The sequence below is a fragment of the Falco biarmicus genome, chromosome 10, assembly GCF_023638135.1.
Source record: "Falco biarmicus isolate bFalBia1 chromosome 10, bFalBia1.pri, whole genome shotgun sequence".
NCBI lineage: Eukaryota > Metazoa > Chordata > Aves > Falconiformes > Falconidae > Falco > Falco biarmicus.
Window position 1 is genome coordinate 872,466 of NC_079297.1, and position 27,958 is coordinate 900,423.

The 27,958-nt window shown below is 53.6% G+C and overlaps 1 protein-coding gene across 2 annotated transcripts in view; it reads right to left on the reverse strand.

The window, feature by feature from the left end:
* Positions 1–27,958, reverse strand: part of DLGAP4 (DLG associated protein 4) — a 157,577-nt gene that overhangs the window by 69,147 nt on the left and 60,472 nt on the right. For both annotated transcript variants that reach the window (XM_056353304.1, XM_056353305.1), the window contains exon 3: positions 5,107–5,200. The gene's annotated coding sequence lies outside the window, so the exon portion shown is untranslated. The remainder of the gene's footprint in view (positions 1–5,106; positions 5,201–27,958) is intronic.

A 27,958-nucleotide genomic window follows, 5' to 3' on the forward strand; every position in this document is an offset into this window, starting at 1 on the left:
TGTGAACTGAAAAGCATCCTGTTGTAAGAGATACTTCAGTGACTGCAAATATTTGCTTTTCTGTCTCTTTAACAGCACACAGATTAGGCTGGCTCAAACTCTGAGCAGAGCAAGAGGTAACCAAAAGGAACTGGATGGATGACACAGCTGTAATGCAGTGTAGATACTTGCAAAGCAAGGATTTCCTAGCTATCTGTCCAGCCCTCACTCTCACATGCCTGCCCAGCTCATGGCTGTCCATCCAGCCAGGCGCCCAGCCAGGCAGTGTTTAGCGAGTCCTTGAAATTATGGTTTGTAACTCCTGGCAGAAAGCGTGAGCAAGAAGTCTGCTGCCAAAATGTCAACCAAGGCAGCACCAGGGCAGAAGTCCAACGAGCCGTCTTGGAGATGGCTGGCTGTCTTTGCAATCCTGTAAAGCTCTGAAGCTTCGGCTGTCCACCTGGGATCTCTCTGGTGGCAGCTCCAGCCTGTGATGTCCCATTCTGCCCACCCTGCACACGGAGAACAGATCTCCTCCATCCTCGGAGACTAGCTCCACGTCTCCTTGGAGGTGCTCCATCAGGCCATGCACTGTGTCCTTGAGAGGACAGCTGCCCAGGAGATGGTAGCCATGGGTCTGTCCCCATCTCCCCACAGTAATTCCTCCCCTGTTCCTGTGACATGGTGGGGGCCAGAGGGCCACTGCTCCACAGGGGCTGCTCAGAGCCTGTTCTGAACAGGCTCCAGCCTCAGGACACAAAACAACAAAGCCTGAGAGGCCCCTGTGCTTGTGGGAGGGCAGAGCACCTCCTGCAAGCCAGCCCTGTCAGGACCACCAGCGTGCACCCACCTCTGTGCACCATCAGGGACTTGGGCAAACCAGCTGCCACTGCCTGCTGTGCCACCACTTTAACCCTGGGGGTGGAGGTGGCTTTCTGGGACACAACACCCTTTCTCTCATGTCTCTGTGTTCCCCTGGGCCAAATTCCCGGCTTAAGTTCTGCAACCCCCCCTTAAAACAGCTTATACTGAGGGCATGGAGAGGACAGGGCAGACCCTCTGCCCTCGCTCAGCAAGGAGGGGACAAGAGGAGGCAATACAGCATGTTACCCCGCCAGCCTCGCCTCGCTGCTCTCTGCGGCAGGCCGCCCCAGGATCTCACTCTGCTGTTAGCTGGCATTTACAGGCCCGACGGTGGCAGAGGCAGCCACTGCAGGGGGTCACTGGGCAGGGGTCGCTCCTCACCAAGCCTGGGAGGGCACAGGGAGCTCCGAAAGCACCCTGATGTTCACCGGGATTTCTGCTCCTTGTGCGTGTGTGTTAGGGCTGTGGCATGAGGGCAAACACATCTGTGTGCCTGTGGAGCGTGTGCACGTGTGTTCGAGTGCCGTTGCTGGTGGTGTGACCCAGGTACGGGATCAGGCTGGCCCTGCCAGGTGCTGGAGGTGGCCCAGAGGGCAGCCAGATCTCCCTCTGCAGCTTTCACATGGCAGGGGACTGCAGCCTGCACATGGGTGCTTCTGCTCCTGTCGAAACTGGGGAGCTGCAAGCACCAGCCTGGTGGCTCCATGTCACCCCCAACGCTGCAGTGTGTGCGGTGCTGTGCTGCCTCCCTCCCCCATGCCCTTGGCACACACCTGCCATGCGCAAAGCCCACGTCCTCTCCTTGGCTGCTCTCCTCTGCAAACGGCCATGGCTGCCCTGACTGAGTGGTGCCTTGATCCAGAAACAGGCACTCGAAGAGCTCTTCTTTCTCCCCAAAATCACAGCCTAAAGCATCACTGCCCCCATTCCCTTGCTTCCTTCTCCTCTGCCTCCCCCTCACAGCTTAGCCACAGATTTGCTGCCATTCCCACCAGCAGAGCTTTCCAACAGGCTCTACGTTTGCTCCCTGTGGAAACATTGAAGCTTCTGCTCCCACACTGCATGCCAGCCCAGGGGCCTTCATCCTTGCTAAGTGGAGGGAGGAACCCAACACCTCCTGGGAGAGCTCGGCACTCTCATCCCAACCTCTGTTGCGTCGATCTAAAGAACATGATGCACCACAAAGTCACTGCACCTGTACAAAACACAGGGCGCCAGCCATAACAGCCAGATCTTGGTCCAGGTGGTGCCAGCCAAAAGCCAGAGGCACTCTCAGCAGGCTTCCTGGCTGGCATTTATACAGAGTTGTTTAGGTTGGAAGGCATCTCTTGAGATCATAACCTTCGACGCAGGGTTCCCCTGAACAGGACTGAGTGGAAAGGGACACGTAGTGCTGAGGCAGGGCTGGCCATGAAGTGCCAGGAGGGGCAGGAGAAGCAACGGCCTGTAAAATGTGACTGCTCAGGGTGCAAGTCCTCCAGAAGGAAGAAACTCCTGTTCTGATGGGGCTGCAGGCACCCTTTGGAGTCAGCTAGTCCTGCCCTCTGCTGATCAGCACTTCCAGGGGCTCTATGTACCACAATCTCCCACGTAAACCCCAGTCCAGCCATCCAAGCTGGCTGCAAACACATGGGTGGCTTTTATATATAGAAACCTAGCAGCATGCTAATAACTAGCTAGATAAGGAATAAATGATTTACAACCTGCAGAAGAAAAATGACTCCCCTCACCCTGCCGCGAGAAGCTTAAAAAATTGTATACTGTGGTGTAGGTGACGTCGGTCTGCCTACACACATGAATTCAAATGTTCCCTGAATTAGCAGGAACACTTCATGTGGCATTCAGTGAGGGGGGCCGCCGGCTTCCAGGGCGTTACATTAATGATGATTCAGAGTTCAGAATCTAATCGCAGGGGATAAAAATAGCGATCTTCTACTTAGAACAATTCATTATACAACAGACCTTCCACCAGCCTCCTTCTGCTGCTCGCTTCTCCCTGGGAAGTTTCCCACTGCTACCGGTGAGCTTCACACCAGGACAGAGCGGGTACTGGGTCCACGCAGCAGGCAACGCTGCCCATTCTGGGCTGCTGGGAAGAGCTTGGGCCAGGGTCTCCTGAGGAGCACCCGTGGGATTAACGTCGCCTGGACTTTCCCACTGAGGCATGTGACAGCATCACCAGGAGAACTGGGACAGACCTGCCCTTTGCCCCTCACTCTTCGTATAGCAAAGGTGGGGAGATGGTGGCTTCCAGCAATTCAAGTGCCTCATCTACCTAGGATACCTCCTTAGGAGATGGGTGACTTGCTTTACGAGGGTCAGTCTGCTCATTGTCTGAAGGGGTCCCAGTGGGCTCACCCAGCTCATCCACAAATCCAACTTGCAGGCAGCAAACGCTAGATGAAGCAAATCCCAGCTCCCAGCATAGGCTACATTGGCGTAGGAGCTGCAGAAAGCATGCAGCACTGATTTCTTAACGCTACCGAGTCCCACATCACTGGTGGAAGGATGTCCTCACATCTCACTTCATGTATGAGTAAGTGGGTTGTGTCTTTTTAATGTAGAATCTGCATTACAGCTCCCGAGGCTGCATGGTAGCCGAGTAATGCCCCGCAGCCCCGGGGCACACCTCTGGCCTCCTGCTTGCTCTTCAGGCAAAGGGACATCTCTGCCGAGACTGCCAGTTGATGCCCACTGCAGTCATGGGGAGGGACGAGATCTGACTGGAGCCATCCCAAAAGAGACAAAGAATAGTTTTTCTTCCTTATATGCTCTAGATACGACTATACTACTATTTTTTTTTTTTTGGTAGTGGCAAAACCAAATGCTGTGAAAATCAATGGCTGCAATATGACAGATTTTTGACTTCAGGTGTTGACTAAAGCTGGAGGAGCATATGAACTCTAGAGAGACAGAGAACTTATTTTCATGCAAATGTCACTGGTAATATAATCAACTCTCAAGGGAACAAAACCCCAGAAACTTTACAACGTATTCGTCTCCGTCCCTAAATAGAAGTTTCTCAAAGTTCTCCAGAAGACAGGATCTGCTCTGAAGAAGGAAATGCGAAGCATTAAGTAGGTCAAGTGAGACAAACAAAGGCAAGATAGGAAAGGGAGTGTTTTCAGGAGGAAATCAGGAGCGCTGATGGGAGGGAGTGGAAGGACCTGGGCAAGAGTCGCTGCCTTTCAAAACCTACCTGCAGTCTCTACTCTCTGACGGGGCACTTGGGACACATGCTGGTGACAACACGGTGCATGTTCCCAGACCATTTGGGATCAAAACTGATTTGTTCTGGTCAGGGCTGTTCAGGAGGCCTGGCGGGGTGTGTGTGGGTTTGCAAAGCTCTCCAGGGAGCAAGCAGAGGGCGAAAAGCACTTAACACGACTGCCCTTGACCTTGCTTATGCTGTGACTCCCAGGGATGGAAGTTGTCCACACTTGCACCGAACACGCGTGACACAGAAGGTAGCAGGCCACTCTGCTTAGTCTCCGCGGGATCCTCCTGTCTCATTGCGCTACCAGAGCAAGCAGCAGCCCCAGGACCAGGGGGACAGAGGACTAAGGTGAAGAGGAGGTAGTGACAGCTGGGAGGGAAGGGACAGGCTCCTCGCCCCAGACTCTTGCTGTGCAGCAGTAACAGGGTGCTCCGAACAGTGATGGCTTTTGCTGCTGTTCCAGCAGGTCTCTGCAGCTTTGCAAGGATGTTGCTTTGCTCCAGGGCAGATGTTCCTGTTGCCTAAAAGTCCAGATGAAACTGAGCGGGTCCAGATGAAGCTAGGCAGGGCCCTGGCTGCGTCTAAGATGCAGGATGGAGATGCTCTCTGGAAGTGTATTTGCTGACTGCCTGAGACAAAGCAGCTCATGTTGCCTGAGGATCCTGGAGCAGGGGGGCAAAAACCAGCAGCCCCCTCTGCCGTTCTTTCTAGAGAGCAGACTGAGACTCATCTGCAGCCTTCTGTGTGCTCAGAGCTGCAGGAGCATTTCCTTTGTCTCAAAATAGGTCAGCGCAGAGGCGTGACGTTACTATAGCAATCGGTATTAGATTTCGTAACTTTATTTTAGTGATAGGCATGTTGCAGGATTCACTACTAGATGGAGGGAGGGTTGTCATTGAAACACCCTCTCCAGCTCCCCTTCTGCAGCCTCCTTCTCCCTCCTACTCTGCTGGCCCTCATGCCACAAGCACACAGCTCTCTGGCCATCCTGTTGCCCCCTTGCCTGCTTCTGAAGAATCCCAAAGTCACCCCTGGGCATACTGTACCTCTCACAGCTTCCTGGGCTTGGGGACTAGGCCAGATTCAGCATCCCATGCACCTTGTGTTCCCCTGGGCTCCAGAGCTGTCCTTCATGAAGACCTGCCAGGCAGAGAGAAAAGGGAAAATGTCCTCAGGTCACAAAGAGCAGAGTGGTGTCTTCTGATAATGTCCCAGGCCATAACCCTGATGCTGTAAAGACACAACTCTGATCAACAGTCAGGTTGTCTTCATTAAGTCCTAGCAAAGGCACAAAGCAAATGGGAGAAAGCATCCTACATAAAAAGGCAGAGGCAATACCCATGGAAGAAGGGCAGGATGCAGAAGTAGCCCCTGTGTCCCTCTGTGTTGTATGTGGACTGAAAGGAAGGACCGGAACTCAGTTAAGTGGGGAGGACAACATGCAAAATGCCCAGGCTCCTTGTCTGGGGACACAGGGCTGGGGCAAGCCCCTCTGTGGGAAAGTGCTCTTTGGCTTTCCTTCTCTTGTTTCTTTATCATGAAATAATCCTTCCAGGAATCCCCTCGCTGCCTGTGGCTGTATCTTCATTTCCTGGCCATGCCAGGAGCTTACTGTCTGGGGCTGGGGTGATTCTGTAACCCCCTGTGCCTCATGTGCTGGGCTGTTCACTCTTCTCTGAGCCATCAGAGAACAGGTCAGGCAGGGAAGGACAGTCCTGGGGATAAACCCCCTGACTGGCATGGCAGATGGCAGCCAGGTACCTTTGATGTGTCCTAGCTACAGACCTGCCAAAATCTGTGCCCATCAGAGTTTTGCTTGAGCAGCTCACACTGTAATTCTCTTCCATCTGGCCACTAAGTGCTACTGTATCGCTAAAGCATTGTACTTCTTGCTTCATTGTCATTCACCATCAGCTATGCTGCAAACAACTGAAAAAAACGATCCCTGTACGAAAACTAGTGTAAATAAATATGAGGAAAAAACCCCAATGTTTTTTTAATGTCCTCAAAAACCTACGCATCACAACAGAGAACACAGCCTGAATTATTTTATCAGTGAGATTAAATATTATTTGGAATTTACATCAATTAAGTTCCAAGGTAGGCTTGTGTGTGTGCATGCATGCTTTCTATTCTGCACTGAGAAGATGCACAAGCGCTGGGACAACCTGGGGAATTCAGCTTTTGCTGCTGAGAAGCAAGGAATGGGAATGGCATGGTAACTCAGCGCCAGGAGTCAGCCTTCCTTTGCAGTACCCTTTTTCATTCCTACCTGCACAGAGGCCATCTGGGTCTTGAGAAGCCCTGCCCAGAGCTCAAGGGGGCTTTAAAAGAGGTGAACCCCAGTTCCTTGACCGGGAGGATGTATGGAAGGCTGGAACAAGGACACAAACCTTGGAAATTTTTCTAGGAAAGCTGGATCTGAGGGGTGGGTTTGGCTCCCTTTTCTGGTGAAGCAGAAGCAGACCAAACCGGTGCCCTGGTGCCAGTGACAAGACAGCAGCTCTTTGTCCCCAGAAAGTGTCCCCACTGCAGCGCCCATGAGATCCCCGCTCTCTCACCCTGCCACCACCCAGCAGGAGGGGTTTTCTCCCCAGGGTAACTCATGCCTGGGGGGGTCTTTGGAGACACCCCGGGTGCAGTGTATGTCTGGGTTATGACAGAGGCACCATGTTTCCTTTCAAACACGTTCAACAGCCCTCCTTATAATCTGCCACAAGGAAGGAAAGGCTAGATAGATGGACAGATACAGTGCAGGCATAGAATAAGAGGGCTTGGTGTCCAAGAGGCATTCAGAGACTCTCACAGTGGGTATTGCAACAGACAGAAGAATGGAAAGCCTAGAAAGATGAGGAGACTGCCCTCCTAAATCCAGTACAAACCCTTTTCACCTTCCCACTAGCTATGTACCATTGGAACCCCAACAATGCAGAGGAAATGGTTAAAGGAAAGGCACATGTCCTGGGAAAGCCAAGCAGGCGACAGCTGTTGTTTAGACAGGGCAGTCACATCTGTCCCCAGGGCTCACCTGTTTTCTACACAAAAACATTTGTTTTTTGAGTTTCTTGCTGCTGATGAGTACTCAGCTGTGAAAAACAGAGACAGATGCTCTGTGCAGGAGATACAACAAAGATTCTTCCACCTAACCACGGCGGCCTCTGTTCTGGAGGCATCAGCTCTTGAAGACACAAGACAATTGCACGCCCCAAACTCGGAGGTGCCTGAGCTCAGAGACGCTGGTGAGGTTGCAGGTTGCTGCGTTCAGTGCTGCTAGCGGCGGCCTGTTGGCAGCACTGGGCGAATATGGTAGGACTCGGTGAGACAGGTCTGGCAGCTGTGGAGAACCATGCAGCAGTAATTGAACTGACACCATTCAACCCTTCCACAGCCCTCTCCATGTGAAAAGTGAATTCCCACTACTAGTTGGGTTAGGTTTGAGCCAGTAATCCAGACACGTAGCGCCTGCAACAGCCATCAGCACAGCCAGTATCCACGGCTCGTGCTGCCTACAGCTGCCCATAGTGTCAGTACTCACCTGCCAGCAGCAAAGCTGTTGATCTCCTGCTCTGATGCCACCAGTATTGTTATGAAGGGTAGGTAATACTAGGTATCACTAGAGCCACTGATGTCCATCATGCAAGTCATCAGCATCTGCTAGCAATGCTCTCAGCACCCCTCCTGGGTGCACAGGTATCCACCACTAGTGCCCAGCATCCTGTATCAGCACTGGTAGCTACTTGTACTGGAAGTATCTGTTCAGTACTACTATCACCCATCATGTCTGTGTCTGTCACCGGCACTCTCAGGGTATCCTGGAGTACCTGCAGGAATGGTGCTGATCCTGGGACTCCCTAGCACAGAGTGACTCCGACGGGTGGGAGGAACGGTGCCTGGGCTCCAGGCCTCCGCTCACCCAGCAGATTTCTCAGAAAAAAAGATGCCATTGAAACTCCCGAGGAAGAAACATTTTTTTCTGTAATGCTGCTTTTGTCTTTGTGTGCTACTGTTGCACTGAGAAAGCAGTGCTATAATTACCTTTAATTAATATCAGCATCAATGCCCCAAGGAAATGTAAATGAACAATTGTGCCACCAGCACAATTACATTACATTAACTACCAGTAGTCCACCTCCATCATCCCCCTCTTTCTCCCATTCTCAGGAGCAGCTTGCTCATGTCATGGCTGCCGCGTGGAGGGGGTGAGATGGAAGATGAGATGTGGAAGGACACACACTGCTACGAGAGGTGGCACAACCTCAGGCATGTGGACCACAGACCAGAGGGGATGGTGGGGAGCATGGGGCAAGTGGGGCCCCTGAGCTTCCAGGCAACGAAGGCACAGGATACCGGAGGAAGCAGCCAAGGGTCCTTCCAGGGTGGTCTGTATGCTCCCATGCTGTTGTTTGCTCAGGGCTGTCCTGCTGATGAACTGATGTCCCTCTTCCACATGGTTCAAGACACTTTTGGTGAACTATGGCCTCGGACGCTCTGCAGCCAAACCTCACTGGAGAATCAGCTCACATTTATTGATCCCCCAAGCCCTGGTCCAGGAGAGAAGGGTCACAACCTGCCCTTCTGTAGCCCATGTGGTTCTGTTGGACTTGAAGCGTGGCTGGAGAAGACCTTGAAGAGACTGATCTGGTGTTCATGATCCCTGACATTGCCACCTCAGAGCTGGCTGCAGCTAAATGGCAGAAAGAGGCAACTGAGCAAAGGATCCTATTGCCTGCTGGGGTCTCCAGGCGAAGTCAATGAGTGTTTCAGTCATGACTGAGCCATGGAAAGCACAGCCTGCCCATGTGGCAGCACGGTGGGAAGGGCAGGATGCTCCTTCCCTTCCAGCCACCAGCTCCTGGGGCCACACCAGTGTGGCTGCAACCTGAGCAGAGCAAGGTGAGCAGGGCAGCGATGGTAGGCATTCCTGGGAAGGTGCAGATGGTGCTGGGATTTAATTTTAGTGAAATGTTATGGGCTTAAAAAGCAGCATTTTGAGCTGGGTCTATGTGAGAAAGGGAGGTCTCTCCCTGGCCAGTCCCTCACCTCCCACTGCAGGGACTTTCTCCTTCTCTTCCAAACTTGAAAGAGCCTCAGCAAACTGCCCGTATCTGCTTCTTGTTAAACCCAAGAGGAAAAGAAGTCTTCGTGTCAGGGAACCAGCAAAGTCATCTGCCTGGGCTTCTCTGTTTTGCAGGCAGCCCCACATGAGACCCAGAGCTGTGGCACCAGAGAGAGGCCGTGGGTCCGAGCGAAGGTCCTGCCAGCACAGCAGGGACATCCGTGGGGACGGAGCCGGCATGCAGGTCCATCATAGGGGCTGTAAGATATGGGTGAAGAGCTCAGCCAAGCCTGCAGGCTCCCAGTGATGACCAGCACTGCTGAATGCAACGTTCCTCTCCTCCTGCTATCATCATCCCTAGTTTGACTTCCTTGTACTACTTAGATTTACAGACTGTAAATTCAGGTACAGTCATTACAAACATCTGTCTTGCTCTCCTCTAGGAAATAGGCCATAGCATCGTTCTGTCTAAAACCAGCAACAGAAATAATAAAAATAAATATATGTATGTTCTTGTACCTCTAATCTCATAAACATTTATCTGGATAGAAAAGAATACATTTAGCTCCTTTGGGTCTCCTAGAAAGAATTAAATTTTGTATGAAGGATGCTTGGTGCCTGATTTGAGAGCTGTCACTGCTTCGTGTTCAAAGGAATGTGAAGGGAAGGGAGAAGGGGTGCTGCGGGGAGGATGGGGAGCACAGATGAGATATGGCTGTTCATAAGTGATGAGTAGCCAGCATTAAGATTCTTCTGAAGGAAGTATGGATGGAAAAATACGTGTGTGCAAACACCACAGGAAACAATTGAGCAAAGGTGGGATGAGCGGTAAAGCCCTGCTGAGCTGTGAGGAACTTATTCCTCTCTCCAAGCCCAGAAGGCTGGCACTCCTGGCAAAGGTCCTGACACAGGTGACTTGTCAGCAGAAGAGTTCTGTTGGGGTCATGGGAGGGGGGAAACAAGGTTACAGCACATCACATGTGCTGTTCCTCTTCCTGCTCTCCCAACAGGAAGGCACCCGGGACACAAAGACAATGCACTAGTCTTGCTGAAGATTTATGGAAGCTGAAGCAAGTAAGAGGCTGAGGCAAAATATCCAAACCATCACAGCTGCTGACTGCTAGAGGGTGTAAAAGACCGATCCAAACCCCACACCATCGTCAAGCAAGAGGAACCTCAGAGACACAGTGGGGACCCAACAGCAGTGTTCCTTTAATTTTATACACAGGTGAACTTGGCAAGACCTCCTGGACACACGCCTTGGAGCTTACAAGCACATGAAGGAGGATGACTCTGGAGAGAATGAGTTTGGAGTGACCCAAATCTGTTTCATTTGAAAGAAATACCACCATCCCTTCAGTAAGAGCTTATATTAAATTTTGTTTCATTAATTTACTAAATAAACACACAGTCAACTAGGGTCTGCTCTGCCTGACTAGAGCTTGAAGCTTGGGCAGGCCAGCAGCACCAGAGAGAAAAGGAGGGGGATAATTCCCTGTGGATGAGGGTTACCAAATCTTAGCATGGGAACAGCAGAAAACACTTTTGTGGTTCCCGGTGGAGCAATGTGGGACGGAGCTGTGTGGAACAGCACCGAGCCACTCCGCTCCGTGCAGTGAGATAACGATGCCCACAGCAGCACCCAGCAGGACAGAGGGAGGCTTTCACAGAGAGATCCCACTGGCCAGCGGGTGGCACAGTCCCTCCCCAGGGCCCAGGTACACTGGCCTGTGTCCACATGGCTGGTCAGCCTGTGGCTGCTGAGAGGGAATTCATAATCCATGCTGTCGATGGCCTCCCAGGCAGGAGCTCCTGGGGCGCAGAGGGCAGCCATGGGCTGGGCACGCTGGAGGCTCTGCTGGGGCTGCTGCCTGTCTCCGTGGGAGGAGGGCTCCTGCACAGTGCCCGGCTGGCAGCGTGAGCGTGGGGGCTGCTGCAGCAGTCCACAAGATGCTGTTCATGATGGCAGATGTTCCTCTGAGGGCATGGGGAACAAGGAGGGTGTGGGGCAGACCCAGCAGGGTGTGAAACAATGAAGGAGAAGGGCAAGTAGGAGGGACTGAGGAGCCTTCATTAGCCTGGCATCATGATGCTGAGGGTAAAATTGGTCCGGACAGCAACAGACTTGAAGAGAAGAAATTCTTTAATTGCCTTCACACTGATGCCAGGGAGCCTAGATAATACACTCTGCTCACATATGGACACAAATCTGACCTAGTTGTGCTCCCAAAATCTGGCTTTGAGTGTCACATAACTGAAGCATTAAAATCAGTAAATGTTAAAATCAACACTTTTAGGGAGGAATAAGGGCACAAAGAGGGACACAATGCCATGGCAGGCAAGGTCGGCTTTTTGAGTCATATCTACCTGTCAAAATCTGCATCCTAGCAAAGGAAGCAGAAGACAGACAATGTATGGGGCCTTCCACAAGCCACCAGCTCACCCTGGTGAGCTTGACAGCTTGCAAGCATGTTTGTGATATGTCTGGAAGACAGGCTGCCTTGTTACAAGGAACAGAACTGGAGAGACGTGTGCCAAGAACTGTATCCTGGTGTGACCCCAAGGTGGACTTGAGGGACATGGTGGCTAAACAGCTGGACATAAGACAATGATACAATATCATGGTTAAAATGAGACTCTGCCTGCATCAGTGAGGGATCCCTGCTGGTTGGCCCTAGAGCAGCACTCCTGCTTTGAGACACAGCAGCAGCAGCATGGGAGAGAGCCTGTGAAGGGCTGGGAGGCACACTGATGCAGTGCAGCTCAGCTCAGGGAGCCCGTGCTGGTGCTGGAAGAGAGCAGCCAGCCCAACAGAGGGGCAAGCGTGTGCGCATATGCGCCAGCGTGCGGTGCCCGGGCTGCTGGCTGGCCATGGGGCACACTGTGTCTGGGCACTGGCAGCTGTCAGTCATTCAGCCCCAGATTCAGCGCAAATACCCAGGTCCTCCCTTCCCACCCCACCTCCACATCACTGGACTCGTCCTGAGGTCATCCTACTTCTACAATCAACACCGGGCCGCTGGGGCAGAAGCTGCCAGCCCTGAACCAGAAGTTTTGCTTTCATTTTCATTTGTATAATGAAGTTGTGCAAACCTCAGCCTACACTTCCTTCAGATGGGCTTTTCCCTCTCCCCTCGGAGGACCAGAGGACTGCTGTCCCTTGCTCCCTTTAAGGCGAGGGGAAACTCTGTCCCTCCAAGTGGGCTGCAGCCACTTTCCTTTTCCTGCCCAGGGTGGGATGTCCAGGCTGGCCCTGCTTCCCGTGAGTCACCAGCACATCCCAGCTTCCTTCTGCAGAGCCCTGGAACCAGGGCCCTAATTACAGGGCAAGACTAGCGGAAACAAGCTTATTATTTACAAGGCTAATGAAAATTAATCATGCCTCCCCCTCTCTTTCTTGTGGGAACAGTCATCTTAAAGAAAGTAGATTATAAAAGCATTATGGGTGACTGCTGCGCTGGTTTTTGGCACTGACCGGGAGACTGTGTGTGGGCTGCAGGCTTTGCCTGCAGGTCACCTGAAACTCAAGGGTTAGAAATACCTAAAAGCAAAGTGCAGCTTGTTCTTCCCTCTCCCCATGCAGGCCTCCCCTCTGCTCCTAGATGAGACAGGGAATAGATGGAGCTCTAGCCCTAGAGCTAAGCCACACAGGTTGTAAAGCCCTTTGGTGCTTTTCCAGGCAGCTGCTGCTTCTCCCAAAGCCTGGACCTCTTTGGCATCATCTGCCTTCTTGCAAACAAGAAGTGGCGCACGGCTGGTCCCACCCCAGTAACTCACAGCCCACCCAGCCCAGGAGGTCAGGAATCCCCCAGGGCAGCCCAGTGCAGCCCAGTTAGCTCCATGCAGGCAAGTGGGTCTCAAGAGTCCAGCAGCTCCACACTCCAGCCTGCTGCACAATGCACGGGTAGACAGTAAGACACTGTGCAAAGCCAGGCAAAGAGGAAAATATGTCAAGGAGTAGTTCATGTTGCACAGGTGTGGAAAAACAGAGCATCCTGTACCAGCTGGAGCCACTGGCTCCAGAGCAAGTGCTGCTGGCCTCTCCTGCAACAGAAGGATGAACCCTGTTAAATGCTAAAAACATCACCCTCACCCAAACCACCACCGTCACTCAGGGGGAGCTGAGATATGGGATAGGGAAGGTCAGTCATGGAGACAGGGAAAGACCTCCAGCCTTTTAGATCTGCCCAGTGCCAGCTCCTGTAGTTCCTGCTGTGCAAAGGGCTCCCCAGGATGTAGCGCTGTGTGCCCTGACCCTGAGCTCAGCCCCAGGCTGCCCTATCTGCCCCCTGTGCTGACCTCATCCCTCCTTTTCCAGGCTTAAAGATCTCCACAGCCATGAGCAGCCTTCCTCTCTTTAGGGCTGTGCAGGCTAGGAGTGAGGAAGGCAAGGCAGGGGCAATTGGGAGACCACCCCAGCCAGCTTTGGAGCTGATTGCCTGGATCAGGATCTGGGATGGAGGGAGATGAGGACCAGGCTCCAGAGCCAGGCTGAAGGGATGCTTCCTGGAGGCCTGTCTGGGCAGCCCCGGGGGAGTGCTGTGTGGAGGAGCCTACCCTATGGCTTCTGCAGTAATTAACTGTTGCTTTGGAGATGACAGGAAATAAGCAGGATGTCAATTTTCAATTTCCCAGATGTGTATAACCAGTTTCTAGCAGGCAGCCTGAAAATAAATCTCCATCAGTCTAGTTACCGCTTAATTAACATCACTAGCTACAACATGTATTCCCCAGCCCAGACAAAGACGGAGCTCATCCACTATTGATGTATGATGAGACAGAGCCAGGGCATGGCTGGTGGGAATTCTTTAGCCTGGAACATCAGACCTGCTGCCCAACGTGCTGCACTTGTCCTGCTCAGGCAGGAGAACTCTGCCTCAGCTTCCCTGTATTGGCCTGGGGCAGGGGCAGCTGCTGTGACCCCCCCAGAGCTGGCTGCTTTGGGGCGCAGTTGGCACAGATAACAGATCTGGTGAAACAACTAGAGCTTGTTTCCCTTTTGCATAGTTTGGAACAAGGAAGAAAAGAGGGTCCTGCGGGTGAAATGCTTTCTTGTGCTACCACTCTGCAGCAGAAAAATCTCCTTTCCATGAGAAAATCATGCTTAGTTTTCCATAAAAAAGGGTGGTTTTGGAAGTGAAGAGCATTGGCCATTCCAGAGAAAGATTTTGGTAAAAATAACAGTAAGCATCCTGGAACTGTCACGAAAAATGGCTCCTGTGTCCAAAAGTAGTTTTAGCAAGGCCCAGCCACCAAATCCCAGCTACCAAAGCCCTACCACCTGCTGAATTCTGGCCAGCAAAGCTGGGCTGCAACCTGTGGGCACTGGGGTCTGAGTGCTGCAGTCTGCTGATACCCGCCCCCCCCCCCATCCCCGATGTGATGGAGGTGCCATCCCAGTCACCCAGGTCTGTGGCAGCTGCTGGCTGCCCAGCGCCAGCCCTGGGCTCACAGGGGCAGCAGTGTGGGCAGCACAGCCACCCTGAGCACAGACTCAGGAGACCCTCTCTCCTCGGCACATGCACCTACACAGTGTGCAGAAAACCAAGTGCTGTTCTTGCATGAGAGCCAAGGGAAGGAGCCAGGAGACCCAATGGACCAGTAGAGTGGAGAGGCTGGGGTGTGAAAACCCATCCTGGCTGGTGGCAAGACCCACAATGACAGAGAGACCTCTAGGATGGGACATTCATGGTGAGACAAGAACGGCTTGTTCCTGATGGGAACGACAGTGGGAGGTTCCCTTGGTTTTGCGAGAATCAGAGCCATGTGAGGCCTCGCACCAGCCTAGCTACAGTAAGACATCAAAATCTCTTGCCTGCCTGAGGAATGCGAAACACCCTTCTGGCCAGAGCCATCCAAGGAGAGCTTGCCTCTCCTATATCCAAAGGATAGATGCCTCCACTGAGCTGGTTGGTAGCAAAGTTGCTGGCAGTCAATGAGCCGGGTTCCATATCAGGGGCCAGGGCTGCAATCCCCCTTCCCACACAAGCCAGAGAGATCTCAGGCACAGTCCATATGCAGTCAGCTAGCCTAAGCCGCTGGCAAGCTCCCAGGGCTGTGGCATGCAGCTGCATGCCCAGACCCCACCAGAGCTGAACCCTGCTGCTTTCTTCAGCTGGCCACCTTCTCTGCTCTTTTATTTGCTCCCCATCGGTGATTTCTGCTCACATGCTATCTCCTCACCCTGGTTTGCAATGAGAGGTAATGCTGTCTCCACCAGGTGACCTAGCAAAGAGCACATAGGCTTGTTAGCATTAGCCCATGCGAAAAAGAGGAAGGAGACAAGACGAAAGAATCCATTTTCATATGTATATGGAAAGAATCCATATACAACTCCTATCATCATCCTGCTTGGCACTTGTCTTCAAAGCACTGTACAAACATTAACTAATTAATCCTCCCAACACTCCTGGGAGGAAGAGACACATTAATATGACTCTCATTTTAGATGCCTTGTAAACATAAAGGATAGATGGGCCAGGAGATAGCAGGCAGGCAAAACCAGGAGGTTATGCCTGTTACTCCATTCTTCCTGTTGAGTATCACAGGATTGGTGAGTCAGTGGCTGTGTCCCCGGCAGTTAGCCGGTGTACCCACGCATTGGAGGGTGCCGAGGGTGGAGAGGAGTGGCAGAGGTGCAGCACAAGGCAAAACAGGGAGTGCTGCAGAAATACATGAGAGAGTGAAATGTCCCATCTGAAACAGGGAGCCCAGAGAGAAATGCAGCTGCTTTAGCAGTGATTTTGAGAGGCTTGGTATGGGCAGGGAGCCTTCTCTCCACTCCTGTTACACATTGCAGGGGAGAGATGTAAGGCGCCCCTGGGCATAACAGCCCTGCTCTCCCTGCAGCACCTCCCCACAATGCTGTTTGTGCTTTAATCTGAATTTCCAGTTTAAACATCTCCAAACATTGCACCATTTCTTGTGTCCTTTAGCTGAACTTCTCTGCTCTAGTGTTTACCCATTAACGCATCGACAGGCCGCTGTTGCATCCCCTTTCTTTCAACAGTCCAGACAAGCCTGGCACCCTTGGGTTCTGCAGGTCGCCTCTACTCCCTTAGGATTGGCCTTGCTGGGATCTTGCATTTAATGCTTCCTCTACCCTCATCCCTAAATCTTTTTCGAGATCACTGCGTGCCAGGGTCCCCCTCCCTGGTCCTGTACAGGATGACCTGCACTCAGCACTCCTTGCAGCCGGCTGTTAGAAAGGGCATTGGCTGCAGTGAAACCTCCGTGCCAAGCAATGCAGATCCATCTGTGGAACTGTGCCGTGTTTGCCACTGGGGCTGGCAGGGAAGCGGGCCACCTGCCCACAGCCGGCGTCACTCCCTGTTCTCTGCGTCTGGCCTCCTGGGCTTCTCCAGCCTATTTCAGGGGATCACCAGGGGTCTGGGATCTCCAAAGTCAAGCCAAGGTCCTGCCGTTTTCTCAGGAGCTGTGTTTAGTTGGCCCCGTCCAATAGCATCATGGAAAGACTTGCCTGCTGTGCCTGAAATTATAGCTGCTAAATTTTTTAAATACAGCAGCATACGAAAGCCAAAACCAGAGATCAGAGGCTCTTCCCACTCGTCTGCTGAGACACAGTCCACCTGCATAAGGTCTTACAGTCTTCACTGAGTTTTTCTGGAGATTGCTACATCTAGTGCTAGGAGGCTTAATTTGATAAAGCTGGAGAAAAAGATTCTTCGCTGTGAGGGCAGCGAGGCGCTGGCACAGGCTGCCGAGAGCAGCTGTGGGTGCCCCATCCCTGGCAGCATCCAAGGCCAGGCTGGACGGGGCTTGGAGCAACCTGGTCTAGTGGGAGGTGTCCCTGCCCACGGCAGGGAGTGGGAACTAGATGGTCTTTAAGGGCCCTTCAGATCCAAACCTTTCTGCGATTCTATGATAAAACCTGGCACAGAACAGCTGTGCTTTTGGGTTAGACCCAGACCAATCTCATACAAACACAGATGCACTTGGTAGAAAAATACATTTTTTTCTGGTCCCTCTCATACAGGGAGATTTGAGTATAAGTAGTTCCTGTTCCTCCAAGGGGCCCTGCACCAGTCAAGCGCTAATTGAAGGTTTCAGGTCAGCTGCCACTAGCCCAGAGATACCTCACTATTTCTTCCACTGTCTTTCCTACAACAGCCCCAGTTGGGATCACCTCCAGCTTCCCTGCCTGGGGGAGGTCTGCCCCGCCAGGGGACTGTGCAAACATTCAGCTAAGGAGAGGAGACCCGTGGGCATGGGTCCTCAACCCCCATCTTGCCTTTGCCTCTGCTGAGCCAGGGACAGAGATATGCTCCTTGCCACTCCAATTCAGAGAAGCCAGAGGACAAGGCAGGGAGGGAAGCTGCTGAATTTACAGAGTAGCCTGCATTCTGCAAGCTGAGCTGGCTGCTCTCCCTGCTCCAGGGGGAGCTGACCCAAACTGAGTCACAAGGATTCCATTTACCTGGGAAGGGCAGGGAGCTTCAAGAAATCTGAGGGGTTGTGGAAGTGTTTGGGGTTGGAAATCTCCAGATGGGAGAGTTGGACCAGGTATGTCATTTGGGGATGACACCAGAACCTCTGAGAAGAAACTTCCCATGGTCAGGGTACCTGGGCTTAGGTTTCAGGTCTCTGGGGGCTAGCTGTGTCTGCTGAATGTCCCACATATGAGCATCTGCAGGGCCCAGGAAACAAAAGATGCCAGACTGTGGGACAAAGCATCAACATCAGCGCAGGGGCCCTCCTAGTAGAAATGCTGTCCAGATATACAGCACTGAGTGATGGCCGGCCATCGCTTACTGCCTGTTTACACCCTTCATCCCTCGATCAGTCCACCTTAGCTCCACGGGGCTTTTCTTGTAAGGAGATAGAGGCACAGGTGGCGAGCTGACTCAGCCCTACTCTCCCACCAGTTCCGTGCCCAGAACCACCTCGTGCCTGCGGGAGCTGGCTGCACCTCAGCTCCTTCCGCCCCTCAGTGACGTTTTCTGCCCGTGTCCTCTGGCACCTGCACTCTCTGGCCCTGATTCTCCAAGTGCCTGATTTGCACACTGCATTCATGTGAATGCCGTTTGTTGTTCCAGAAAAAAAAAAAAAAAAGAAAAAAAGCAGCAGCATTTCTGGCCATGATGACTGCCGCGGGGGCCTGCGTGCTGTCTGCCTCAGAAGCACATCGGCAGCCCATGTCGGTGCAAGCTGCAGCTCTCCCAACACATTCAGCTGGCTGTGATGTGACACAGGGCAGCCTGAGTGTAACGCCCCATGGGGATCACTCCTGTGCCCTGCAGGCATGGCACTGCTCTCAGGGGTGGAGAAAGAGCAGCAGTGGCAGAAAGGCTGGAGACTACAGACCTAAGAGGCACCTTCTATAGCAAATCCCTGGGGGGATGCTATAGGGCAATAGTATGCCCCAGTGTAAGCAGCAGCAAGGGCCTCTGTCCCTTGTGTGAGCTCTGTGCTCTGCAGCAGGGTACCATTCCCCGTGGTTTCCCTGGCCATGTCCCCACCATCCTCATGCTACAAGCCAGCCCCGAACCGTAGTCAGACATTGGTACCCAGCCTGTATCAGGTCCTAGGCAGCAGAATGGCCTCAGCTCAAGAGATGCACCCACCCATGGGCATGGTGAGGAGAGGATGTGCACGGTGGCAGGGTGGGGGGGTGAACAACACTGAGCCTAAACTACAGTGGTGGAGCGCACTGGTCTGCATTCAACAGCTGCAGGCACTGCTAAGACAAAGGGGAGGCAACCAGGAGTGCACTGCAAAGCAGCTTAAAATAGGCCAGCAGTAAAAATGGAATAACAAAGGCAGAGGCAAGTCACAGAGACATGCAACCAAAAGAACAAGCTGGGCCAAGGAGGAGCAGCCCTGAAGGGACGCACTTTGGCAAGTACCCGGCAGGGAGCTCCCATGCACTCGGGTTTGGCTGCTGGGAGAGCTGGTCCATGGGCACTGGCTTTCCCTGGCAAGAGGCAGCTGAGGCAGACCCTCTGGGACCAGGCACGGGTGCCACCAGTCAGCACAGCACGTGATCTGGCCTTGACCAAGCTGCAGGAAGGATGTCCTCAGAGGAAGCCCCACCAGCCCTTTGGCCAGGCAAGGGGCATGCCTGGGGGGCACCAGCTGGGGCCCCTGCTGGCCCCCCTACCCACCCTTTGCTGCCCGAGCAATGGAAGGGAGCAAGCAGCCCCCGCACACACCCCCCACTCCCAGCCACCCAGCCCCATAGCTGCACCTGGCCCCGAGCTGCCCTGGCACCCTGGGGCTGGATGGAGAGTGCTGGCAGGACTCTCCATCACCCAGCGACAGACACCACTCAGCCAGAGCCACGCATACCTGGGGGTCCGCCAAGGCCTCCTGGTCTTCCTCCTCCCCAGCCGCAGCCCTCCCACTCCCCTCGGCAGTTGCTACGGAAGGACCGTTGCCAGGAGATGAGGTGCTGGATCCCTGTGGTGGGCATCCTGCCAGCCCAGCGGGGACAGGGCTGGTGGCCACCCCCGTGGCAGCCAGCTCACAGGCATTGGGAAGTGTGGCTGCACTGGCTGGCCTGGAGGAGCCGGCGGCAGCAAGTGATGCCTCAGCACCCAGGGGGAGACAGGGATGGGAGCGACCTGCTGCGGGGCAGACGCCCACCCTGGGCTCACCACCCCTTGTAGCATCATCCCTGGGTGCCAGGAAAACACATGGCCAACTCTGCAATGGTCACACAGGCATGTGACACAGGTGCACGGCACCTCCCTTGCCAAAACCAGAGTGGGTCTCGCAGCAGCCTTGTGAGGCAGTGCCCACCATACCCATCTTCACTCAGTGATGCCGGAGCTGCCATGCAGCCCCTCTCCGGGAACGCAGGCTCCTTGCTCTGACCATGTGCCACTTCTGGTTGCATGGCTGCTCCCCTGGGGATGGGGGGTGTCCTGTTGCTTTGCCCTGTTGGGAAAAATCCCAGTACAAGTAATGGGAGGGGCCCACAGGGAGAGAACATAACCTGATCCTGCTCCACCCCTTGGGGAGCTGGTGAGGGACTCCAATTACCAGAAAGTGCTGGTTTATTCCCCATAAGGTTGGATCCTAACTCTGGACTGGTGCAGCAGGGGAGTGCCCCAGAAGGTACCAGCTGGTGAATGAGAAAGGGAAAGATGCACAGGTGTGGCAGGACAGCCCTTTCCACAGGTGGCCAGGTGAGAACACTGTGCCCTAATCTGGCAGCCCAACAGTCTGACGAAACATGAAATCCTGCCTCTGAAGAAAAATCCCAGCAGAAAGGACATCTAACACTGACTGCAAGCAAACATCCTCCAGGCACCCAAGGCCCTTTTGAGGGAGCTGTGGGCTTTCGATTCTCTCTAACAGATCACTTTTTAGGAGCTTGATCCCATTCTTGCCATTTCCTAATACAAAGCACCGGCACCTCCATCGGTGAGCAGGATGTGCTGTAGCCACGGTCCCCAGCCACCAGCCAGGCACAGGGGCACATTGCAACTCCTCTGCATCCCCTGGCGTGAGGGGTCTCTGCAGCAGAAGCAGCGCTGGCACTGCCCTCTGCTCTCACACCATCTGTGTCCCACGGAAGGGGATGCAGGAAAATAAGAGCCTTCCCCAGTGTGGCCTGTGGTTCAGAGGACTCTATCAAGGACTTTGCGTGGCTAAAATCACCCATTTACTCTGCTCAGCTCAGCACCCTTCTCTGGGTGCCTGTCTGCAGTAATGCCTCATGTAAACAGCTAAGAACAACGATCCCCCCTTCACAGAGGGCGAACTGAGGCACAGCAGCACGCCCAGCCATGCTTCGCAGGGCTGCACTAGGTGTCCCGCTTCCCAGCTCTCTCACTGCCCCCGTCTGCTTGAATAATTCAACCGTCGCCCTGGGAAGCCAGAAAAACTCCGCTTCAGTCTGTTGTATGGCAAGAAACTGGGAAAAACAAGTATGCCAGAATGCTGATCTTAACATGCAGCTGTGGGGTCCACCAGCACTGGGTCGTGAGCCCCCTTGTTTGCTCCCCAGCAGGCCCTGGGCAGCCATGCATGTTTGCAGCTTGTGGTGGAGCAGAGAGATGAGAGCAAGTTTGGGAGGCTGAGGAAAGCTCAAGGTTCTGCAACAGGAAAGGACCTGAGCACTACCCACACCAGGAGAGCAACCTGCAGCAGGGATACCAGTGGACCTCTGCAGACAGCAGACCCTTGCGTGCTTCGGGAACAGCACCCCTGGGATAAGCCCCAGCCCTACGGTCTCAAGCTGTGGGATGCCCACACGGCCCCAGCTTGCTGGCAGTTGGACTGGCACACTGTTCTGGTTTGGAAATCAGGGTGCAACCACCCACCAGGTACTGCTGGAGCAGCTGCCATGGGAAAGCCATCACTCCAGGCTGCAGATGTCAACTAACGCCTCAAAAAAGACTGCATCTGACACAGTCATCCTTCAGCTTTAAACATCTCATTCTGGGTCATTTATTTCCTTGTTTCTGAGACATAAAACTGGACAGGACAGGCAGGCAGCTGCACTGGGCTCGTGTGCCCTGCAGACATCTGCGAGCAGGGCCAGCACAGCTCCCATCAGCTGACTCCCTGCACGAACATCACATCACATCTCCCTGCACCAGCTCCCCAGGGGTTAAGGCCCTGCAAGAGCCACAAGGCTGCAGGAGCCAGGGGCAGGCTGACACCGCTGAGCTGGTGGCCAGGGCAAGCAGTTCACAAGGACTTGCCTTCAGCACCACACGAAGGAGACCTGGTTGAGCTGAAGCTTGGGGGGCAGGGGCATGGGATGCAGGAGGGACCACAGCCATCCCACCATACGCACAGCTCCTCACGCCACAGTCCCACTCTGACCCCACAGCACTGGTGGCTGCAGCCCTGAGCAAGGAGACCATTGCTACCTAAATCACAATGAATGCACATAACCCTCACCCCCAGCCTGTCTCAGGAGTTCAGCGAGATGCTCCCTCTCTGGGTGCTTGGGCACAGTCTCAGCAGAGCAACTCTTGTGAACGCTGGGCTGCAGATCAGGGTCACCCTCTCGGGGCTGTGGCAGAAGGGCTCCCTGGAAGTGCTGCCACCCAGGGCTTTGCCATACCTGCTTTTAGGCATCCTGCTCCCATCCCTAGCTCCCAGGGGATCAAGGCCTCAGGAGCTCATTGTGGAGCCATCTCTTCCACTTGGACAAATCTGCCTCTGGTGTCTGGGGCTCAGGCAGAGCAGTTCCAGCACCCCACTACTTGAACACAGGACATCTGCTCCTGAGCAGGACGGCAGCATGAACAGCACGCCTACAAATCTGACAATGATCTCTCTGACCCAGATCAGCCAGGTATTGAGACCCTCAGCCAAACCACAGAATAGCTTCAAAAGCATACAATATGTAATATTAATCGAGAGCCACAGAGACAAATGCTTGGTCCTAAAGAAACACAGGGAACAAGACAGAAACAGACTATCAGAAGCAGTCCTGGGTTCACTGCAAACAGGAAAGGAACAACACAGACTCACCAAGACAACCCTGAGACATAAGCACTTCACAGGAGAAGGAGATTATAAACCACAAAAGCCCTTTTACCCAAAATTTATAGCAGATATGTCTCACCCCCCCCCCCCCCCATGCTACACACAGAACTGGGATTCACAGCTACAGTTTACACTGCCACACGCCTGCTCTCATAAGCAATTCCTCAAGTCTTCACTTCACCACCATCATTAAAACACCTTACATCTTTCCTTTAGAAAAAAGAAAATAAACCCAACAGCAAATACCTTTTTTCCTTGTAAATACTCGTTTGCAAAGCCATGGCAGTGGTGATGGCTGGTGGTACAGCCACTGCCCCCACTGCTGCTGCCAGAGGCAATAGGACAACTGCCCCATAGCCCTGCAGCTGTAGGTCCTTAAGTCCACTTCAGCCTGGCCAGGCTCCACCCTGGGGAGGGTGTGGAGCAGGTGTGGGGCTTGTTTTCCACAGAACAATTTGCACCTGAGCCTGTACAAGCCCCTCTGGGTCTCTGGGGCAGTACAGTTTCCCCCACCCTCCCACCCCCAGCTGAAGCTGCCCACACTGCAGTGCCACTTTGCACTTCTGCAGGAAATTTCCAAGGCTTTTCCCCCAGCTCAGAGTTCAGCAGCCCATTTATTCATTCACAAACACACACAGCACCTGGCCAACTCGTGTGAACTTCTCAGCTCACAGCGCAGGCTTTCGTGCGCTGCAGCTCCAGCAGCAACGGGCTGATGTGAAAGCCCAGCTTGCTATCCTGTATTTTAAGTAGCAAAGCTCTGGCCTTCTGATTGCAGCGGTATGACGGCATGCCAAATAGCTTGATAAATCAGAAAGAAGCAAATAAATCTTAGCATGTGGTGTTTTCAAAATCTTCCATCTCTGGCTTTCTAGAAAGCCAAACGTGACATCTGAGCATCCAGCACTGATTGCCCTGGACTCCCATGTCTGGAAACACAACGTGTTTCTAAAACCACTGGTACTTCTCTGCAGGCCTCCTTCTGAAGCCCTACAGAGCCCGGGAAACCTCTGTGTTGGTGAGGATGAAGGAAGCTGGGGCTAACGAGGGTGCCTGCATGACCCATCCTGGGGGGGACACAGGCTCCTAGGTGTGCTAGGGGGCTTGGAGCCCCCACAGTCTTTTCCTGATGTGTCTCTCGCTATTGAAGATGGAGGGAGCCACAGGCATGTTAGATGGGTCAGCCCTGACCTGAATGTCCTCAGGGATGGATCCTACTGGTGGTGCACAGCTCCTGCCTGGGAGCATTGGCTTTCACCCCAGTCAGCTCTGAGCATGGGCAGCACTTGCCATCGGCTCCCCTCCTTCAGCTCCCCCCCTTGCAGGCACCCTAGACCCTCCTGCCCACGCAGACCCTCCTGCCCACACTCCTCATGGCCTCTTCCAAAGCCCAGTCACTCTCAAGAGCAGTGCTGGTAAGATACATACTAGGTTATCCAGGTTCCAGGACTACCTCTCCCCTTCCAAGCATGCACATGTATGCACACATGTGCTGACACTCACACACGTGCAGGCACATGCACAGGACAGGTGCTGACACAATTTTGCAGGCTGTGACACAAGCCAGAGCCACTGAAAGTACCCAAGAGAAGAAGGAGCAGAGAAGAGGGAGATAAGTTTGTCAAGACCCCAGGAGTGCTCAGGTGACAGCAGCAAGCCGGGGACAAACAGGATTACTGATCCCCCAAAGGAAGAGCTTCCTGGGATCTTCTGCCTCCCTCCCCACCTCCAGAGCTCTCCTTGCATGGCCCAGCGGGCTCTGGCGTGTGGCGATGGGGCTGCTTTGTGAACCTCACCCACGTCAGCAGGTTAGCTGCTTTCCCACCCTCGGCATCACCCCTGTGCCAGAACCACTGGTGTCCTGTGTGCCAGTCCATGTGGCCTCTGCGCACCTGCGCTGAGGAGGGGACATTCCCCCCCCCCGCCGGAGCAGAGCAGCAGGGGGCACAGGCTTCTGCCAGGGCAGTGTCCCCATGGGCTGCCTGCACCCCACCTGCTGCAGCGAGGGGCTGGGGGCAGGCTGGGGCTGGGCTGGCAGCAGGCATGCTCACCTGTAACTGCCAATACCCCTCGTTTTGTCCCACCTGGTATTTTTTATGAGGTGGTTGCTGAAAGGTCAGGCCTTCTTCCAGGCATGCTTCTGCACTTGGGCTCTGGAGTTACCCTTCTCCAAATCCCTGTTAAGTCACTTAAACCTTTTGGTGCCTCAATTCTCCATCTGCAAAGCAAGGCTTACAATATTTCCTCCGTCTGTCTTACCAGGATAGCTCATAAGCCATTTGGGACTGGAAAAGTGTCTGAATATGAATTTGTGTCTGGCTCACACAGTGGGACCCTGGGCTCGTTAGGGGCTAATGTGATCACTTGTGCTGTGTCTAGCAAGGAGAAACACAATGCCATGGGTACTTGTTCCTGTGCTCAGAGATGGGAGTTTAGCAGGGATGACACTGCACATGCTCCCAAGGCTGCCATGTCATTCCAAATTGCACTGCCATGTAGCAAGTGTGGTGGTCTCAGCTCAGACATTCACAGACACCAATTTATCTTGTGCTGTTATTTGACAACAGACTCTTTGCTTAGGGGTCAGGACATGTCACAAATATCCTTCAAAGACAGGGCTGCTATTGTGCTTGTGTGTTCACACATATTTACACTGTACAGAAGCGCAACACCTCAAATGAGAGTTATGCTCACCTAAAGCTGTGATGAACATCCTTCTTTTGCAGCCTCCCTGCTGCATCCCTGCACCTGTCCTTCAAGGATGGCTGTGTAAGGACAATGCAAATAAACAGAGAGTGACCAGGGGAAACAAGATGGTGCCGACCTCAGCTCACCCTCAGACATCTCTAAACCATCACGGCTGAGCATTCACACCTTTGCTGCTGTGGCACTCCCCACATGGGGATTCAGCAGCAGAAACTCTCCAGAAAGGCATGCACTCTAATAGGGCAAAAGGGCCCAGGGCTTCCTGGGGCAGTCCTGGGGGAATCCTGGTGACAGAACCAGGGAATCTGGGGATTGCACAATACCTGTTGTAGGATGGTTCAGAGAAGGGTCAAAGGTGGGGAAAGGGAGGGATCCGGATAGAACAGGGGGGAAGCATGCATTCTGTCCTGCCTTCTTATTTTCCTGTGGTGCATCCTTGTGAGTGCGTGTGACCCAGATGCACTAGTGAACTTCAAGCCAACTAGCCTGTGCAACGGGCAGTGCTGGAGTCAGCCCGCACAGCCTGAGGGTCTGGGAGGTGGATACTGAGGTGACGCATGAAGGGTTTTCCCCCCGAGCTGTGAGCCTCAGCAGCAGGATGGGGCTGTTCATGCTACCTGTAAGCCTGTGTTAGGCTGTGCCTGCAGGGTGTGTGCCCAGTGGGGAGCTGGCTCAGCCTTGCTGCTGGCAGGACCTGGCAACAGTGGTAGGAAGCGGTTCCTTAACTCGACCAGATCTGTGGGACCTTCAGTCCACAGGACTGAATTACCCTGAACAGTCCTGGCCAAGGACATGCTTAGAAATAACATCTGGGACAGGACAGGCTGAGAATCCTATTAATTGCTTGGTTGTTCTGTGGTGTGTTTGCATGCTGCACCTGAATAAGTACAGCTCAAGAGTGTCATTGTCAAAGTTGCAGCTGGGATGCAGGTTTGGTGTTAACAGCCCTGAGAGCATGCCAGGAAAGCTGCTTTTTGGCACCTTAATCTATGTGCTAATAGTAAGATGATAATATATTGAGCCCTACCTAGTCCTGCCTTTGAAACTATTCATCATCAGGGCACCTTGTGCTGCTGGCTGGTAAGTGTAATGTACTGCCAAGCAGGATGAGCTGACTTATCGTCACAAACACCTCCAGAGACAAGACAACATCAGGATGCCAAAGAGCACCAGCCTAAAATGGCTTCTGGCCATCTCTTGCTTGCACCTCTGCACACAGCGCTGTCACGGCCATCCCACCCCATTCAAGTATTGAGGATTTTTCTGTCCTAGCTGTTCCATGGGGCAGGGATGTTCCACCCTTTGCTTTACAGAGGTTTAGCAGCCAGTGGCTCATTCAAGATTCTGTGAGAAGCATGTGATGGACTTGAGGGGGGCAAATCCATGCCCCAATACTCAAATCTGGGCAGTCATCCAGCCTGTGAGGCAGCTCTGTCCCAGGGTCAGTGTCCTGCTGGCAGCTGGGGGGGCTGGGAGGGTGGAAGCTGGCAGCATCGCTCTGCACTGATCCGTATGCTCGAGCCCTTTGGTAGGGTCCTGGGTGTCTGTGCCTGCCGGCTTGCATCTGCCAGTGCTCAGTGTCCAGTGACCTCCAAACAGCTGTTTGCATGTATGGCATGAGAAGCCAGCGTGCTCCTGCTGCCCAGGCTACAGCCAGACAAGGAGGTCATGCTGCCAGCACCGTGTCCTGGTGCAGGGCTCGCACAGACAGTGCGCACAGAGCTGGCTGCCCTGGGCTGGAGAGGCACAGCTGGCCAGTGTGCAGGGACCGTCAGGAGAGGGGTTTTTGCCTGAGTGTGTACAGTGCCTGAGTGTGTACACAGAGTGCACAGTGAAGGTGCAAGGACAGTGCACGCTGCAGGTGATTGCTTCAGCCCTCACCCGCTCTGCAGTAGCAGTCCCAGCTGGCCCTTCCCCACACGGTCTTTTGATCCACAGATCTTGGAGTGCTTCTGAGCCCTTCAGAAGGGACACCAGGACATGGTGATTTGCTCTTTCCAGACCTGCTGTAGCCTGGGCTCCTGCTGAAAACTCTCACTTGCACTTGGGGACTAGGGCTGGTGGGAGACGCAGGGAAAGGCTGTGGCACTTAATGTGGTTCCTCTGGGGGAAATGTGGGCAGCAGGCACTGATCAGCAAAACCACACAGAACAAACACACTCCGCATGAGGAGCAAGCACCGGAGCCACACCACTCCTACTGCTTGGGGACATGCACGCTTTATCTCCAGGACATGGGATAGGCTGTGCCACATGCCCCTCATTCACCCCATGACTGCATCCCACTCTAAAAACATTGCATCACTCGTTGGAAGGCATGTTTGGAAAAATATTTTTTGCCACGAGGATGAATTGGGTTTTTTTGGCAGGGAGGTCACGTGCTCATCAGATCTCCCTGGTCTCCTCCACCTCAGAGGGAGACAGCGAGCAGCACCAGGCAGGGGAAGGGAAAGTGCTGGGCAGAGACGGGATGTTTGCGCTGTCAGCTGCCTCAGCTTCCTGTCCGTCTGTGATTATCTAAGAACAGCTGTTAGTGTCATGCATGGCCAAAAAACGGGAGTCGGAAGCACTAGGAGTGTGGAAGAGTGCAAGGAGCAAAGACACACTGTTGCTCGCCACTCCCACCTCCCTGACCAGCAGCAGCACACCTGCAGCAAGTCCCTCCTG